At 38.4% G+C, this 18,374-nt stretch overlaps 1 long non-coding RNA gene across 2 annotated transcripts in view; it reads left to right on the top strand.

Moving 5' to 3' along the window:
• LOC105677095 (uncharacterized) overlaps window positions 1-18,374 on the top strand; it is a 90,558-nt gene that overhangs the window by 7,009 nt on the left and 65,175 nt on the right. The gene's annotated exons all lie outside the window — the stretch shown is intronic.

Genomic DNA, 18,374 nt, shown 5'->3' with positions numbered 1-18,374 from the left:
TCAGAAACGATTTCTGTCAACAGTACATATAATACATATACGGTTTTTTTTTTTTTTTTATTCGTGTAGTTTATATATATTTACACAAAAAACGTAATGCTGTGGATATTGTGTAATATATTTTCTTTTCAAAAATATTCTAGTTTTTTTGTTATTGTCCTACAGTCGTGCGTAAAAAAAGTATAGTCCACCCATATTCGCGTTGTTCAACATCGAACTTCGATGCGATACGCCGAAAATATACACGTACGTATGTTGTTCCCTGTACTCCAGAGTTGATCTTCGCGGTGCTTGCAGAGCGGATTGCGTTGCCCGCAGGCGCCACGAACTGCGTAACGACGTATTCTGATCGCTCGCTCAGGGCCACATTTCGAAAACACTAGAGTTCTATTTATGCACGAACCCAACCAAATCGACATAATATATGCCATACTAGATGCCAAAGGTTGTAGGTCAAGTGACATAATTTCATTCAAGAATCAAAGATGCGTTGATGTCCGTATTGATGTAAACAAAAGAATTTATTTATCATGTCTCCGAAAATTTTCTAGATAAAAGTTCTAGAATATCTCTTTATGATAATGCAATTACAAGAAGCTATGATTTGTTTCGGCGTAGATAATATGTAAGATAGCGTTGAAAGTTATGGTAAAATAAATAAGATGCCACTGCACATGAATCATACACTATTGAATCGCCGTATTGCTCCGCTTTGTGCTACTCCGGCAATTGTAGTTAGAAATGAGCAGATATTTCAGCACACAATAATACGGATCGGGTCATTACGCGCTTCATCTTTCAAGTATATTTCATTCTTCGATCAATTGAACGTATTATGCCGAACAGCAACGGTTAAAGCTGCGCGTTAATTTGACGAAATTGCACTCCAGTTACATTAATTGCTTATTGTCATTGTTTCAGACGCGATTAAGCTTTCGGATGTTTGCAAGATTTCTGTATCTTCTAAGACTATGAAAGTTTGTTGAGAAATTTCATTTCTTCGAAGCAATTTCAATTTCGCGTAGCTCTACCGTTGCATAATAATATTCGCCATAGAAACTTTACTAAAATTAAAAATAAAGTCAGCATTAAATCGAGTTGGTGTAAAGATAACGATATTAGCGTAATGTAAACTGAGCCATTCTTGACATCTGTAAGATAAATGTCGACAATTTCATTAAAATAAGTATATCATTAATTTGCAACTCTGTTGCATCTTGATCTGTTGTGCTTTTGAACTTGATTTACGCCACTTTCGGGATTAACAGCTCAATTACTTCCGCGAAACTTAGCCGCAATTCACGCTGCGGTATCTCGTATATCTCATTAATCGAGCGATTACGCGTTTAATGAAGTGCAAACGTCTAAAATGTACTTCGAAATTAATTGGCGCGTGATTATTCTTAGATGCAGTCAAACTTTCGTCGGATATCTTGTGCGCGATGGGATTCTCAAGTTCGCTATGTAAGGCTTTAGATTAGAGCGGATAGTTCTGTTCGGATTTACGTGTGCAAGAATTTCCCGAGTAACTGTACAGATACGAAAGTTTCGGGTTGTTTAGAGACTCGCATCGATTGCGCCAAGATTTGGTGGTAACAATATAAAAGTTAGGAAAGGTAATATTTTCTCTCACTTGCGTTAGGAGTGAAAATCAGTCAATGAAAGCATGTTGAAAAATGATCTGCGTTTCCATACAAATTTAGATTCTGAACGGTGAAGTAAGAATATTATTCGTCTTCACTAGTGCGGATATCAAACGGCACTTGGCGCCGCGCATTCATGAATCTCCGATGCGCGATTTGCTGCTTAAACATGAAATCGCCGCAGGAGCGTCATGGACCGGTCAGCACGCTCTTTATGGCGGTACATCTACGCCCGCAATTTATCTTTCCCCTCTGCGCGCTCTACTGCGCTGCCTTTTCCTTTGTCGCTTTTCTTTTCTCGCCTCCTCGTCTCCGGTTTTGCTCCCTCGTCCCGTGAATCTTGACCCCGGAAGCGCCGCGAAAGAAGGGCGCGTAAGCGGGGAGGCGGAAGAGTGCAAAAGAGGAGAAGGGAGAAGACGGTTGAAATATCACGAAGACATCATTCGTTACCGCTGCGTCGTTTATCCGTATCGCCACCCTCCTTACGACCGTATAAAACAGCTTTCCATCCTCATTCATGATGACGGCACACAGCAACGACATAGCACGACCGAGCCGACCGGCCGAAAGCCGCATCGCGAGTCGAGATTCGCAAGATCGCACTTTAATAGGATAGCGCGAGCGAGGAGAAAAAGGAGGAACGAAAAGGCAAGGGAGAAAACAGGACGCTTTTTTCGGCCCGAGCCCCGGCCCGGCGGCATTACTCTCACGAGGACAGGAAGCACCGAGGCGCTAGGCGGAGGGTTGAGACCCCTGAATTATCGCGTGGAGTTATTTCTTCTTTCTATATATCGTTCTTTACCTCGGGCGCGCACACGTACGAAACACAGGGCTGGCACTGCGCGCGGGCGGACACGGCGCTAGCCCGAGCTTGAAAAACCCGGGAAAATTATTACAAGCTACAAACACGCAGTATACAAGCAATGTTTATATATACGTCGTTAGAGCACTTGCTTTTTTTTTTTTTTTTTTTTTTTTACATTTTACACTTTTAACTAAACACGCGAGACTCTCGATCATTCGTGTATTTTTAACAAATTCAAGAAGAATAAATTGTATCGTAATTAAAAATATACTCATATATGCATATATGTATGTAATTATCAGAGTGAGAATGCAATTTTCCGCTTTCTTTACAAAAGACGAGCATCGCGATTTGATCTATTTAAAACCGTCCCTGGTCGCGAGTGTCTCGGTGCTATATGTCGCTGTTGTTGGTTCCCGGGGCCGAAATGTATGCGTTACCTACGAACCGGAGGATGAAAGTTATGCGTTTCGCCGCACGGTCCACCGAGAGATATCGGGAATAGAGTCGGTTGGAAAGAGGGAGATATGTAAAAAACCGCAACGCACATCGCACCCGCCAGAAATATTGGATGACGCGCCACGTACACTTCGGCGACCATCGAAGCCTGGTCCGCTTTTGTTTTTTTGTTTTTTTTCCCTCGTTCTCTTTTTTTTCTCCCTTTCTCGCACGATGTATTTTACGAATGCTTGGATTTCAGCCGTTTTGTCCGCCCTCGACGCCGAATGGCGCGGCGCGAAAGAGATTGTATCACAGTCGCGAAAATCTTTCGCCAAACTTTCTCGAGTGCCACAGGGATGCCTGCGAGAAACTTTCCTGTTTATGGAGAATTGATAAACGCGGCGTGCGGCAACGGAAAAAAATGCTGTTTGCGGAGTTCACTCGAGAGTTTTCCGGTTGGATTAAAAATATGCGGTTTAAACGGTACGTGGTTCTGCGAGAATAAATATTGAACGCACGTCCGTCATGCGTCTTTATTCGCAACCGATCTCGCTCACATAGGAAAAGAGGATAACATACGTATTATTTCTGCACTTTGTTTTAGAAAAAACGTTAACAGCGTATACATACGCGAACAGTGATATGAAATTCTTGGAAACGGACAGGTCTGTCGACGGTTTCCTGATTTCTTTTTTCCCCAGTTAATTACTAAGTGTAACGCGTATTAGATAGAAATATTCATTATAAAAATCTTTAAATAAGAATTTTTCTTGTTTATAGTACGTGATAAAGTACAAATAAATCTTTCTTAAAACAGATTTTATAATTTATGTAACTATATCACGCAATTGGCAGCAAGTAATACAAATGATATAAATGATATTAATGATTTTAGAATCAATAAATTATCAAGATTTATTTGAGAGGCAGTGAAAGATATGTAAAAAAATTTATTATCCTGATAAAATTGACTATTTTCTTCTCTTGAAATGTGCGCGCGGTAATAAAATATCTTTAGTTCGATTTAAAAGTGATTTATCGAGCGTAGGGAATTTCTTATCGCGCGATACGTCATACCTGTAAAAAGTGCAACGAACGATTCCTCAACACTATGTGCTCGAGAACTGCAGTTCTTATGCAAAAAGGAGAGATATTGAATGCGTCAGCGCGCGTGCAAATTTCTAACGTTACGGTAGCGGAAGTCGTGACGACAACAGTTTTGAAAGTGGCGTTTCAGCCCTATGTACGCAGCTTTATAGACATACTGCGCGCACGATGCTGGAATAACAAATGCTCGAGAGACCGTTTCCTCGCTATGGTCTTCTGCGCGCCGCAGCGGCGATTTATCGTCCCGCGTCTCATTCCGAAAATTGTTTCGTCACGCTTTTACAGTCCGTCGTTTTCCTTATCTCGCTCCCTCTTTCTCTCACCGTTATCGTTACACGACGACGAACGGGAAACTTTATTTTCCGCTTTAGCGGCGTAAATTTCGTGTCACTCGCATCATCGTTCGCCTCGTACCTTGAATCTTTAAGGTCATAAGTTAAGCTATTCGATAAAACGGCTCGAACATACCGATTTACAATTGCCAAAGGTCAGTCGTCATCGTAGGGCGATTTGAAAAGAGTCAACTCGGACGAAAACTAGTTTCTATCTCGTTTTTTGTCGCGGAACCGACAAATGCCCGCGGTATATCGGTTCGATCGAAAATACGCCCGAGTCCCGCCCGACCGACAATGAAGCATTTCTCGCTCGAAGCGACAGCGCGATACAGAAATCGAAACACACTCAAGCCTGCCTGCCTCCCTTCTCTTTCTTCTCTCCGTTTTTTTGCTTTTCTCCACGACCCAGCTTCCTCCCTACGCGGCTTTCGCGTACCTTTTGCCGTGCCGGACCGCGCGGATGGCAGTGATTAATCGTGCAAGGGCGGCCGGTATTTGCAGCATACAACGAGCGACGTGTTGCTGCCTCCACATATCTATGTATATCCGGAAAAAAGGCTTCACACGTCCCGCAATCCCCATTTGCGACCTCGCTCTAACCTCGCCGTTTCTTATCCGTCTTTTCGGTTACCCGTTGGCCATTTAGCATTCTCTCTCTTCGTCGCTGACCCGTACTTTCACCCTTCTCTGCCGCACGAGCGTAATAATAGGAAAGCCCGATGTCCGCTTCCTCGACACCGCCAACGGCAAAGTGAGTATAACCAGGGTGGGAAACTCGCGCGTGTCGCTCTCGGGTGGAAAAATATATAGCCCACGGGGAAGCTGCCCGTCATGCTGAGATACTGCTATAGAAACGCGTTCGCAAAACGCTCGCTTCCAGAATCGATCGGCCGTCGACGCGGTGAAAAGAAAAAAAAAAGAAACGCGGGCCGCGAGAGGAAGATAATTAGCGTACGCGCGAAAACACCCGGAACACTTACTGGAAACACTTAACTCCTACGGGGCCCTCCACTTTGCTTAATTGCGTCCTTAAATCAACAGCCCATTACGCTATTGCCGTTTGCTACGTCTGCCGCGGAGATCAATGCTCTCGGTGCATAAGAACAACTTCTTGGCGCTTATAACGCAAAGCGCGTCTCACTGTTTTGCGTTCACGTTGATGTTTTCATGTTATCGAATCGATTGCCGATTGGTATTTTGTGTTAATATGCAGACGATCCCTTATGCAGGGAAGATACTGTATGGAGAGGCAATATTCTCTATACGCATACGGAATTAATAGTTACGAAATTCCTCAATTCTGGAATTTAGTGGTTAATCGAAAAATTTGGTTAATCAAAAATCTTTCTCATTTTTAAAAAATCGGGTTTTTACTCGCCAAGCTTCAAAAAACTACAAATATGTATCGATTGATTTATTTATTAAATAAAAATGAGTGAAATATGATAAAATAAGTAAAAAATATGGAATTTCTAATCAATAAATTATAAATTTGAAGAAAGCAAAAATAATTAGTAAAGAAATCAGACATTTAGATTAAAATTCTTCTGGCATATATGTACTATATAAATTACTGCTTTGAAATAGTAAATTTTTTTATAAATGTTAATATAGTAAATAATTTCTATATAAATATAATTTTCTGAATTCTTTTTTTATACCGAACCAACTGGTAATGCACTATTGAAGTAATAAAGCTTTATGGAAATATACTGGGGAATATGTAAGGACGGTTCATCTCTCAAGATATCCCGGAGATTGCGTAATTGCGGTTATATACGGAAAACTCACAATAAGAGTCTACTATATATACTGGACTACGTTGATCTCATGGATAAGAGGTCGGTTTGTTCCCCAACTTAGTGGCTCGGACTCAAATCCCAGGTGTCGTCTCTGAATTTTTCCAAGTTATCTTCATACCCGACTTTCCCGGTGTTTCTGAATTCAGTTTGGATTGTAGGTTCTAGATAAATAACCGTGGCGGTCGGGAATGCAAAAGAGCAGATTATTTGTCGGTCAGCGTGTATTCTACGCGTACAATGTGTACATTGGCTGGGTAAACATATCTATAACATCTGTTCGCGGAGAACGCGCCGCTTGCGTCATCGCATCTACATATAACATAAAAATTACGTTTTTCCCATTCTCATTTCCCTCCTCTATCTCGTAAATTGCGATCGACGATAAAAATCAGGAAACGCACTACGGATTCGTCGTACTTTTGCCCCGACTCCCATCACCCGAAACCGAAACGAGATTCTATCCCCGAGATATCGAAAGGAAACGCACGCCGATAAGGAACTACGGGCATTTGCGATCGCTACTCACGCGTGCAGATGTGTTTCTCGCTGCCCCACTTTTTTATCCCTTACGTACTTTCTCGAGCCGGTTTCGCGAAAATGAATGGACACTTTATCCAGGGCTGAATCTGAAACACGGCCGAAACGGCGTTCGAAAAGCTTGGCTAGCGCGCTCCGGGATAATTTCTCCAGTTATCGCGATGCTCCGACAGAGCTTCTACAAAAACGGTTACTCACCAATGGAGATAAACGGGACGTGCGTTAAAACAGGGATTTCTGCTGTTCGGATAAAATAAAGTAGCATAAAACGAGTTGGAATATAATGCACAAGAAATAGACGTAATAATAACAGAATAATAGCGAGAGCAAGCTGGAGAAAATATTGTTGAACACAGAGCGCTTCTTGTTATTTTACAGTTTTATGAAACAAATGTACTTGATAATTAATAACATAATATAACAGAAATGAGTTTTGCTGCGAATAATAAGAAATTCTGCAAGATTAATAAGAGTTAGTAAGTTTTAATTTATAATACATCTAAAAAATTGTGTTTAATTCAAATATGTATACAATTTATTATTTTATTTTATTGGAAGTTTATCATTTTATTTTCACAATTGTCTATTATTGTTATATGGATAATGTTCCGAATTCATTACACTTTCTTTCAGCTATAGATTCTTTCAGTAATGTGCTATTAACTTTGAACAAGATCTCAAATTAACTTAAATAATTAATTACACACTTAAAAATGTTAATGGAAAGTTCGTGAACGATAAAAAATATCTAAAGATATTTAATTTTTTTATTTTATATTCTCTTATTCTTGCATTTATTCAATACTCGGATCTACGCTGCTCATTCTAGGTCTATCTTTCAAAAAAAACTATTCTTTCCTCACCGATCTTTCCTCAATGCTTAAAGACGCGCTAGGTATCATGAAAGAATTACGATACAAATATAGTAATATAACTTATTGCAATAGTTTCTATTAGTTTTGGTAGAAAAGTAACATACTATCAATATATACTTATATTTCTTTTTTTCATTTTTGTAGAATAACTATTTTTATTATATTTAAATGATATATCGTAACAAACTTTACGCGTGCAAATTACTGTTGCAATATTAAATTTCAATAAGTTCCGTAAACGCCGGGAATAGACTTATATAATTCATTGAATAAAGTAGTTAATGGAAAGTTCTTTATTGAAGAGAAGCGTCTTTAAACCGGGCAGTTAATTCTTTCATTGCAAATTCTCATTATCCTTGCATCGGCTCGATGGTCCGATTCCGCACCAATCAATCAGGATATTCCTCTTAAAAGAGGCCATGCTTTTTTTTCATCCGCCACCGCCGCTCGCGAACAAGCGTTCGAGGAATCGACGGCACGAAAGAGTTTCGCGATGTAGTCGTGACGTAGCGATTGACTTTCCATTACTCTCGGTGGTGAAAAAAAAAAAAAAGGTATAGCTAACGTAGCGCGCGCCGAATGTTTCGAACGCAGCAGGTGCCGCAAAAAGCGTACCTTACTCGTTATCATTCCCTCCGTTGTGGCGGAAAATATTTTCAACCATCGAAATTGTTCGAAGCCAGATTAAATTTTGCAGGGACACATTTTTGTGGGCGAAGCGACAAATTCTCGTTTTTTATGCCGTCGCTTCTTCCAGATACGAAATTGTCGAGCCACATTGTTAAATAAAACGTAACCAACTTACGCATGATATAAATGGATAAAAATCAGACCGCGCGCGTTACGCTATATGTTTTACAATTCTCGGATCGCTTGCGCGAACCAAGCGAAAGACTCATTGTCAGATATTACTTCGGATCAGTCGCAATCATTCCTCGTTGCTTGATCAAAAGAAATTATTTTATTGTGCAATTTTATATAATCTTTATTATCTAAAAATTGAAATTAGAAAATATTTATTTACTGTGATGTTATTTTTCCTAGCCGTTATCGTTATTTTTCGTCGCGACATTCACCCGTGTTTTTCGACGTTCTTCAATCGACGGCAACGGTCACGTTGGATAATTATGATGTACCGAGTCATCACGTGCAATTAACCCATCCTGTTTCCTTTTTACCTTCGTGCCTCGGTACTGATGCATTTATTTTCACGGGTAGTTCGCGCGTGAACTGGTCTGTTCCGACCATTTTTTTTACGAGCTATAAAGCGGCTAGACGCAACGAAACGCGAGTCGTTCCGAGCCACCGCCGTTACATCAATTTCAAGCTCTTCGCCCTCATTTCCGTCGCCGTGCCGCCCACCATCGAAATGCGGCCGCGAAAGTGTAATTTTTTCAATTTGGCGAGGTACTACGGAAGCGTGGCCTCCGCGTGTCGAAGGGACCGCCCGAAGGGCCGCGTGTGTTAGTATCGTGAATTGCACACTTTGCACAGCCGACAAAACGGCCCGGCCAATTTGCTGCCGCTCTATAAACGGAGAGCGGCCAACGTATAACGCCGGGCGTAAATCCTTTTGCTCCGTTTCTCAGGTCACTTTCCTCGTTTTACCCGCTTTCTTTATATTCACCTGCCGAACGACGTATAAAAATGATAAAAGCCGGTTTCCGCGCGGTTCTGGCGGATATATAAATAACTCGTAAAACAAAATATATTAAAATTGAAAAATCTTATTGTTAGTACAATTCTTGCATGAGAAGCTAGTTATTAATCATACAAAGGAATAGTGAAGTAACAACTTTTATGTATTATGAGAAATAAATTTCTGTTAATACACAGGTATAAACATGGTAACAAGAGATTTCATGATAAAACTGACTAAACTTTTGACTTCACGTACTGTAAATGCAACATGAATATATATGCAACACAGAATCTTGTTAACTAATTAGAAAAATGATTAAAAATCTTACATCATTTTTATTAATCGTGAAAGAAAGTGAAGTTGCACTGACAGGAGTAACTTTACAAGAAAGTAAAGAAAGCTTTCAAAACCAGTGGCGGAAAAACTAATCAGCAAGCAACAGGATATCTCATGAATATCGAAGTTAGAGTTAACCAATTACTTCCTTCGATATTATAGTGTACTACAAGCTTTATTCACCACGGCGCGCCAAGTTATTTTTACCAGTGCGATATAATTTCATCTTACGGTGATTGATAAGAAAACGATTTGCCAATTATATAATTAATCAATACAAGAGAAAAACGTATACCTATTTTTTTCTGTACAAATTTTTAACGATTTGCATTCTATTATTTTTTCCCGTTAATATGAAAATAACTTTGCAATTTAATAACATTATAGTGCAAAGAAACTTTCTCCCCAGAATTTTTATTAATATCATACTGCTGATTGTTGTCACGTGTTTCTTAAACTTTGCATTTTAGAAACACTTAAATTTTTGATTATCCACGAGCAAAAACCTTTTCAACTATTTTTTTATATAGCTCTCTCCAATACGTTCGGAGAGATGCCGATAATGTACTATCGTAATCATTCCCAGGGTGCCTCAACTTTGGGATTTCGATTTTACGTCGAAGTTAAGTCGACATTTATTCGGATCGCTCCTTCCACCCGAATGTTAGCCCGGTGGTTTTCCTTACAACGGAAAACCGTGAAGTCCCACGAGCGTACGCTAGAAGCCGCAAGAGTCTGAAAGTCTAGGGGGACTGTTCCGCAAACTTCATTTCGTCACACACGTACGGGAAAAGTGTGCGAGATCGTTGAATCCGAATCACAATATTCCCAGCGGACTCGTGGCGACTCTAATACACGTATATTCATAAAATAGAACACTTTCGATAGACGAAATAAAGTTCCGATCGATTTTTTGTCATTTGCCACTCGTGAATGCGCGTCATTTTGTAATCATTAAGATCTCTATCGCGGATTTTTCAGAGAAGATGAAATAAAATGCTTTTGACAATGTATCTAAAATTTTGTTATATATTCATCACGCGAGGCTTATATAGTTTCAAAACGGTTTTATGCATTGACAAAATTATGTATTAAATTTTCTATTTTCAAATACTTATTATCATTTTTTTACTTATATATTTTTACATCAAACGGTTCATCAAAATAAAATACATCTTGCGAGTTATTATTAATAGGTTTAATTAAAATGTAACGATGCAACCTGCATCGTTACTACGGCTACGGACTGAACATCGTCCGTAGCCCGTAAGGGCGCATCAAGCGCCGACAAACGTTTGCATAAACATCGGCGGACACTCGCCGGACGGTCTCCCACAACCGACTGTTCCGAATTCCGCCAGACGGGGGCCGCCGGCAATACCGCTGATGCTTGCCGATCCAAATGTAACGTCAGTCGGCTGTCAGCCGGGTATAAAAGAGGCCTGGCTGTACACCTTATCAGATCCTGTTCGTTGCTAGACAGCGAACATCTGATCCTCTCTACGAGTGTACTCGATACGATTCATATCATAATCATTTTACGGTTGTTTATTAACTGTTAAGGGAAAAGCATAGTTTTCGGGCAATTTTACAAGTGTGCTAAAGCGATCTATAGTTTATTTCATCAAAATATCTTTATTTAAAAATGGCACGCAAGAATTCTCAGCGTGTAATTCCTCGTCTCTGACGCCACAATTGCCAACATAGCCAAGGCGAGCCCAGAAGCCTTAATACGAGCGTTTTCATATTCCGTCGAGCGTACTCGGCTCCTAGTCGCTGATCTCCGAATATACAAGTGTTCTCATAACCCGCCGAGCGTACTCGGCTCCTAGTCGCCGATCTTTGTTCATACGAGGCGTTCTCGTATCCCGCCGAGAGTGTTTGGCTTCTCGCATAACACACTCTCTCCGAAAATACTTATTCCGCCAGACATTTATACGAGCGTCCTCGTATAAAAGCCTCGTATCCGCTCGTCCATCAGGCAAACCGCGTCCAAGATAATTCGAACTCGCGTACCCGTGCGATTAAGCGCTGGACGCGCCACCAACCGCGGCCGTTCTGCGAACGGACTACGTCGCGTTTACGAACAGACTCACCAGCATACGCGCATTCATTTCGTCATCCATATACAGGCGCCGCGGTTTCGGGGGGGGGGGGGGAGGGACGACCGCCCACCCAGAGATAATTCAGGGGGGCCTACGCCCCCCTGAAATTTTTCTGTTTTCTTCAGGTATTTCATGACCAAAAATATTGAGCATTATATATTTACATCAAAGGTGGAAAAATGGGTTATTTTTCTTTTCTTTTTTTATTTCTTTTTTTTTTACTATTTACTCGTTCAATTGAAGTACACTATATAACGAAGAAAATTAAGCGCATTAATTAGAACAAAAAATCTGTGTATATTTTTTGCACATTTATACTGAGTGGTCTATTACGGGCCACTTTTTCCAACGTTGGTTAACGTTAATCGACGATTTAAATTTGTTAATAAAATTGCTAACATAAATGAAATATGGTCATAAAAAAAAAAAAAATTTTAAATTTTTGTCACTTTTAACGAAGATATTTTATTCTTCATGTTAGCAATTCTATTAACAAATTGAAATCGTCGATTAACGTTAACCGACGTTGAAAAAAGTGGCCCTATATGGTGTTTGAATGGAGTTACGAATGTTATGAATATATTATGTATCCCCTTTATAAATTTTGCCCTCTCAGATGAAAAATACTTACGCGGCGCCTGTCCATACATAACGTTTATATTATATATCTCGTCTGCGCATTTTCATCAATCGTACATCACATTTATAAATCCGGCTTATTTTGTCATTTTCACACTACATTTATACGACTCATTATATACACGCTCAAACACCATCGATTCGCACACACACAATCATACTATACATATATCTATTCTTATCACTCATTAAATAGAATAAATTAATCTTTCGTTACAACCGCGAGTTTTTTTTTGACGTGTCCCCAACCGACCGAACTCCTGATCCCGACAAGTTATTCCGCGCACGAAAAAGCGTACCGTTTGAAAAATATTAACGATTTTGTTGCTTCTTCACACAATTTTTTAATTTAAAAACGAAGATAAAAAGATAAAAAAAAAGATACTTATTAAATAACACGCAGGTAAATTCGCAGCAGCAATCTACAGCTAAGGAAAGGTTGTGATATATTACTTTAATGATGCTCTCAAAAGTTATGAAAAGACGCTTGAGTTTTAGTTTGAAATCAGTTCCAAGTTATTCGCGCTCCAACTAAATCGAAGCATTTCTGTTAAACGCATTTTCTTCACTTTTTCAACTTTCACTTCAGCAAAAAGTATTGACAGAAATGTCGAAGTTTGGACCTTACTTAGTTTAATTGACTATAGAAAGTATATATAAAAAAAAATAAAAAGTCAGAGTCTTTGCAGTGCTATGTCTTACGCATTTATCATTTTTGCAACCGTTAAAACTAGTTAAAACGATTCTATTTCTCTTACATGTTATTATGTAACAAATGTGTATAAACCGGCAATTTAAAAGAGAGAGAGAGATACCCTATGCAAAGGGAAAATTTTACGATCTATTACATAGTTTATATTCGTCTTATTGTACTATTTCTCAAATCATGATCGCAATAAGTATTACAATTTCCCACCAAAATTTTCCGATTCATACATTTCATGTGCAGAAAATGCGGAAAACTGGCAAAAGTAGTTTAAGTGTCGCATGGCCGCGACGGGTGGTGAACAGAGTTGACTGTGCAATTTTCAGTTTCTTTCTGCTGTCATTGCTTGCTGTGAAAATCGAACAGATCGTAACTCCACGCGATCATGTTTTTCGAATTTTCCTTTGTCATAATGTGACAAAGGAAAAAGCGATCGCATAGAGTTACAATCTGTTCGATCTTCACAGCAGGCAACAGCGATGAGAGAAATAAAAAATTGCGTAGTTAATTTCGCTCGCTATTCGTCGCGCTAAGCTACTTTCTGTTTTACACATGAGAAATAATATAAATCGGCTTTTATTTGTAAAAAATAAAGTTTTCTAATATCTGTTGCGATCGCGATTTAAGAAGTAATACAATAAAAAGGACGATACGGATCAACTTTCTCTATCACCTGCCCTCTTTGAGAGCACCACGCACCACGCTTACACGCGCGGTGTTACGCCGTGATATTATACGCACGAGGACACTGGGACAGGCAGGTCGCAGGAGAAAATCGCTTAGTATCGTTGCGTTCTTATATTTTAAATCGAGTTTTAAACGATCACGATAAATATTATAAGATCCTACCTTCCGAATAATTATCGAAGCGCATTTCGTACAATTAATTAACTTCCGCGATTAATAACGCGTAATAACGACGCGAATCACGGCGATGGCTATCTATTGAAGTATTTCACGTGATTTGTTCATGTAAAGTAGGAATTGAAGTGATTTGGGACACGAATTATAAATTACATCGACAGTTATCAACCACATAACGTAAATACAGCATAAATTTGTACATCAGTAGTTCGTTACAGCTCGTGTTTTGCGAGATTTATTCTATTGAAGTTTATTGCGTGAGCAGTCGGCAAAACTTTGATCGTATTTTCGGATATTTTATTCTGCGAATATTTATTTTTTATTTTAATTTGTATTGTTATTCTATTATAACACATAAAATAGTAAAATATTTTTAAACGTTTTAAAACCAAATTCCAATTACGCTCAATTAATTATAATCTTAAGCGATGCTAACAAATTTAGAAAATAAAGATATAAAAGACATGATAATAATCCATTTGTTCGAAATTAAAATCTGAAACACAAGGGAAAAAATATATGTATATTAACTTATAACATATTGAATATTTCGTAGCGCGAAATGTTTCGACGTTTGCTCGCGGCGCTCGGTGTTTATATCCGTTTGTTTTGGAATACGCACTGTGTTTGCACGTTATTACACGACCTTGGTACCACTCGTACAACATTTAAGCAGAGCAAGCGGCGGTTGGTTGTTCCATTTTGTTATTAAGCTTCACTTCGCGCGTATGACAAATATTAAAAAATTATTTCTCACGAATAATCGTCGATTCATACCATTTCTCATATGCAGAAAGCGCGGAAAGCTGATAAAAGTAATTTAGGTGTAACATAGCCGCGGTGGGTGACACACAAAATTGACTGCGCAATTTTCGGTTTCTCTCGCTACCGTGGCTTGTCCCGAACGAGTGTCGACCGTATCGTAACTCCGTGCGATTGTGTTTTTCGAATTTTTCTTTGTCATGATATGACAAAGTACGAGTCGGAAGTGCCGTGTACAGTTGCGCGATCGCAATTAACCGTGTTTTCGCGAGTGAATGTTGTACCATGAAGAAGAATTCATCGATGGACCACTGAGGGGAGGAGGAGGCTCAGAGGGGATCAGGCGACGGCGGAGCAACCGTGAGGTAATTAATTTTGATTATATATTTATTATTTGTAATTGCTAGGATACTTTTTATTCTACGATAGTCACGTAGCACTTTATATGACTATATAATATAATACACATTAAATGTTATAAATTATTTATAATTTATTTCAAAAATTTCTAATCTTACATTTTTGTATTTTATAGATCAACATAGACTACAACTCCGCTGCTGCGCATCGTGTATCGGTAAGTCAAAATCAAATTATCTTTGTTCTAACTTTGAAATAGCACATCTATGCGAATTTTATGTTATATATATATATTTTTACAAAATACATATTTTTAGCAAAAATAATTTTAGCAAAAACATATTAAGAATTTACAAAAGTATTAAAAATAAATAGAGCCATTATTTTATAAAATGGATGAATTAGAATAGATTGCTGATTTAATTCTGAAATACGTATGTTTGTAATATGTATTTGTAAATAAATTGCTTGGAATATTTTTTTTTATATTAGTCTGCTACGCTGCTACTTCTACATTAACCATACGTAAGAATGTCCACCACTGTCGTGTTAATAGCGCGCTAACCTTCAGTTACGTCGCTTTGAAGCATTTGCAGGTCATAGAAATTGAAATATGTATCCATTAAATTTTCCTGCCATAAAGGGCGACCGCCGTAATTGAATCCTAAACATTCAATTACTTCGTCCTTCGCAGAGTCACTTCTCTTATGGAGTGGAGATACTAATATTATTAAAATCTAGTTACATACTTAAAAAATAGTTAATTATCATTTTTTACATATAATATCCATATATTTATCTGAAAAAATATATACGGGAATGTAATATTTTCGGATGCGCATATTAATATATATCTAAAATATATATATGCATTAGACTACTCAGAATTTCTCTATATAATTTATGATCGAAATACGTTCACGCTAGATCTTAAGTGGGCGATATTCGGCTTCTCTATCTTAACCAACTCGTATCAGGGGAATTAAACTCTCGGTCACATGGAAACCGCGACGCTGTCCCGGCTGATTACGCAGGGGATTATCTAATTTTGTAGACGCACAAATATAATCAAAAGTTTGAATTATGTACTTTATATACATTAAGTTGATATATGTTTTTCATAATTTTCGTATGTTTTACTTCATATTTTGCAAATGTACGATTAATATGTGCTTTTCATTTATTTTTCTTTGTGTTTAATACACTGAAACTAATTTTATAATTTTTTTATATTGTTTTCTTTAATTATAAAAACTTATAATTGGTTATATAAAATATCATATTGTTCAATGAGTAGAAAAATATCAATTTACAATTGTTTTAAAGCTTTAATTTTATTCATTGAGCTATAAATACGCATGGGTTGATTTTTATTCTTTTTTCAATACTGGCTTGTGGCTGCTCAGATACAAAATTATTTTAATTCGTCGATTACCCCAGACTTTACTTCCGCATGGAATCGATGAGAATCGTTCGATCACGTAATCGCGTGCTACTTAGACGTTTTTCCCGGAAACGTAGAATTGCATATTCCCACGAAACGGGAGAACCTCCAAGAGGCTTTCGAAGTTTCGGGGACCACTCGGTAAACTTCGTTTCAACTCACCGAAGGTAAAGAACGACGCGAGACCGGTGCATCCGAGTCACGCTGTTCCCGAAGGATTTTGCGCAGGTCTCGTTTAGGTACACACACGCTCCGCGCGATGCAAGCGTTCTCGACGTGCAAAATGAGATTTTCCTTGATTTCTTCTATACTCGAATCCGCAATGAAACGTTATGCGCGTTGTAGAGACTTCTGTGCGATGACATCGTTACGTTCGCTTTGTTCGCGGCGCGTTGTGCTCATTTAGATCTGATGAGATTCATTTTCGTTCATTAGCTTTCTCATATATCCGACAAAATTATGTTGACGAAAATTTCCATATTACAGGCATGCAAATGTCTGCGATAATAATCTGTAGGATAAACTTTCTCATATATTTGTTAATACTATCTTTTGCCCTCTCCCCCAACATTCGCGCTTTTGGTTCACAGCTTTTTTTATTTTCTTTTAGTTCTCCAAGAATTATACGTTACATGACAGTTTGTTATTAATTAATTCATGCATACAGTATGAGATATTATAATTAACATTTATTATAACATTGCATTATTATATACTATATTATGACAATGTTTACAACATACAATTAATTTCTACTGCAGAACAAACTTGAAATAAATTCTACACAAAGTGTTCTTGTCGCTGTGTTCATTTTTAAACGCCGGCACTCGTAAATAGTCTCCACTAATTACGGGATGTGAAGCGAAGAATAGCGAAGTGCCATTCGGAATATATGAACACGTTTAAAATTAACAGCGCCGGTCGTCGTCTAGCTAGTGCACGGGTTTACATCGTTTAAAGGCGCAAATGCCGTTTTGGGGAGACGACATTTGACGCCTGCGGGCTTCTCTTGACGCGAGGGTCACTTGAGTGGGAGCCAGGCTCGAGTTTCAAAAGTGAACCGACGTGATCCGTTTTGTCCCTCGCTTTGTCAGCGTTTTCTGTACTTCGAAACAGTGCGAAGTCCTTCGTCAACAATTTGCAACGTTGTTCTGTTAACATAGCGCTATCGATTTTCTCACATGGCTCAGGTGACGCTATTTTTCGCGGATACTCGCAGTCCTTTTTTGAAAATAAATCTTTTAACATAGCTCCTCTTGTACCGGTGAAAATATTCCGCGTTCCTAATGGCAAGTCCATTGCAAATCGATTGCTCTCGTAAAACGGTATCTGCGCAACAAAGATCGGGAATGTTCAACGTAGCCATAGTTTAGAACTTCCAATGAAACGTTGGTTTGCGGGTAAATACTTGATCTTCTTCTGTTTCACTGCACACTTTTTCAGTGTTGACTTTAATGTTATCGTACATTCGTTACTCGGGTTATAATCAAGTAAATGTGAATTTTGATCGTCAGAGTTACGCGAAAATATTCTATAAAATTAAAGCTCACATTTCTACAATAGTTTTCAAATGATTTTTTAACACTTAAAATATGGCTGTAAATTAAATTTGGATTTCTTATATGTATAATAAAATAATTCATTGTAGCTTATAACGTTATTCTATATACAGTTATTATTTAGTATTGCCTTATTTACAAATCTTGTTACTTATTAATATGTAAAGTAAACATATAAAGAGATAAATTAAATAATGATAGTTCACATCTCTTTTGCAACGCGCCACACGCGTGATTTGCGAATTACTAACTGGTACAAACAATCAGCATCAATAATACCATATGATTGACCAAAAGCATCGCGCCATGAACTAATTAAACATCATTTCGACAAAAGTCTAATGATAAACTGCGCTAAATACACCCGACGTAATTGACAATCTACGTAATTACGCCACGCAATATATTAGCG

This window comes from Linepithema humile, chromosome 6, assembly GCF_040581485.1.
Source record: "Linepithema humile isolate Giens D197 chromosome 6, Lhum_UNIL_v1.0, whole genome shotgun sequence".
NCBI classification, from domain to species: domain Eukaryota; kingdom Metazoa; phylum Arthropoda; class Insecta; order Hymenoptera; family Formicidae; genus Linepithema; species Linepithema humile.
Note: the sequence above shows the minus strand (reverse complement) of the source record. Positions and strands in the feature narration are given on the sequence as shown.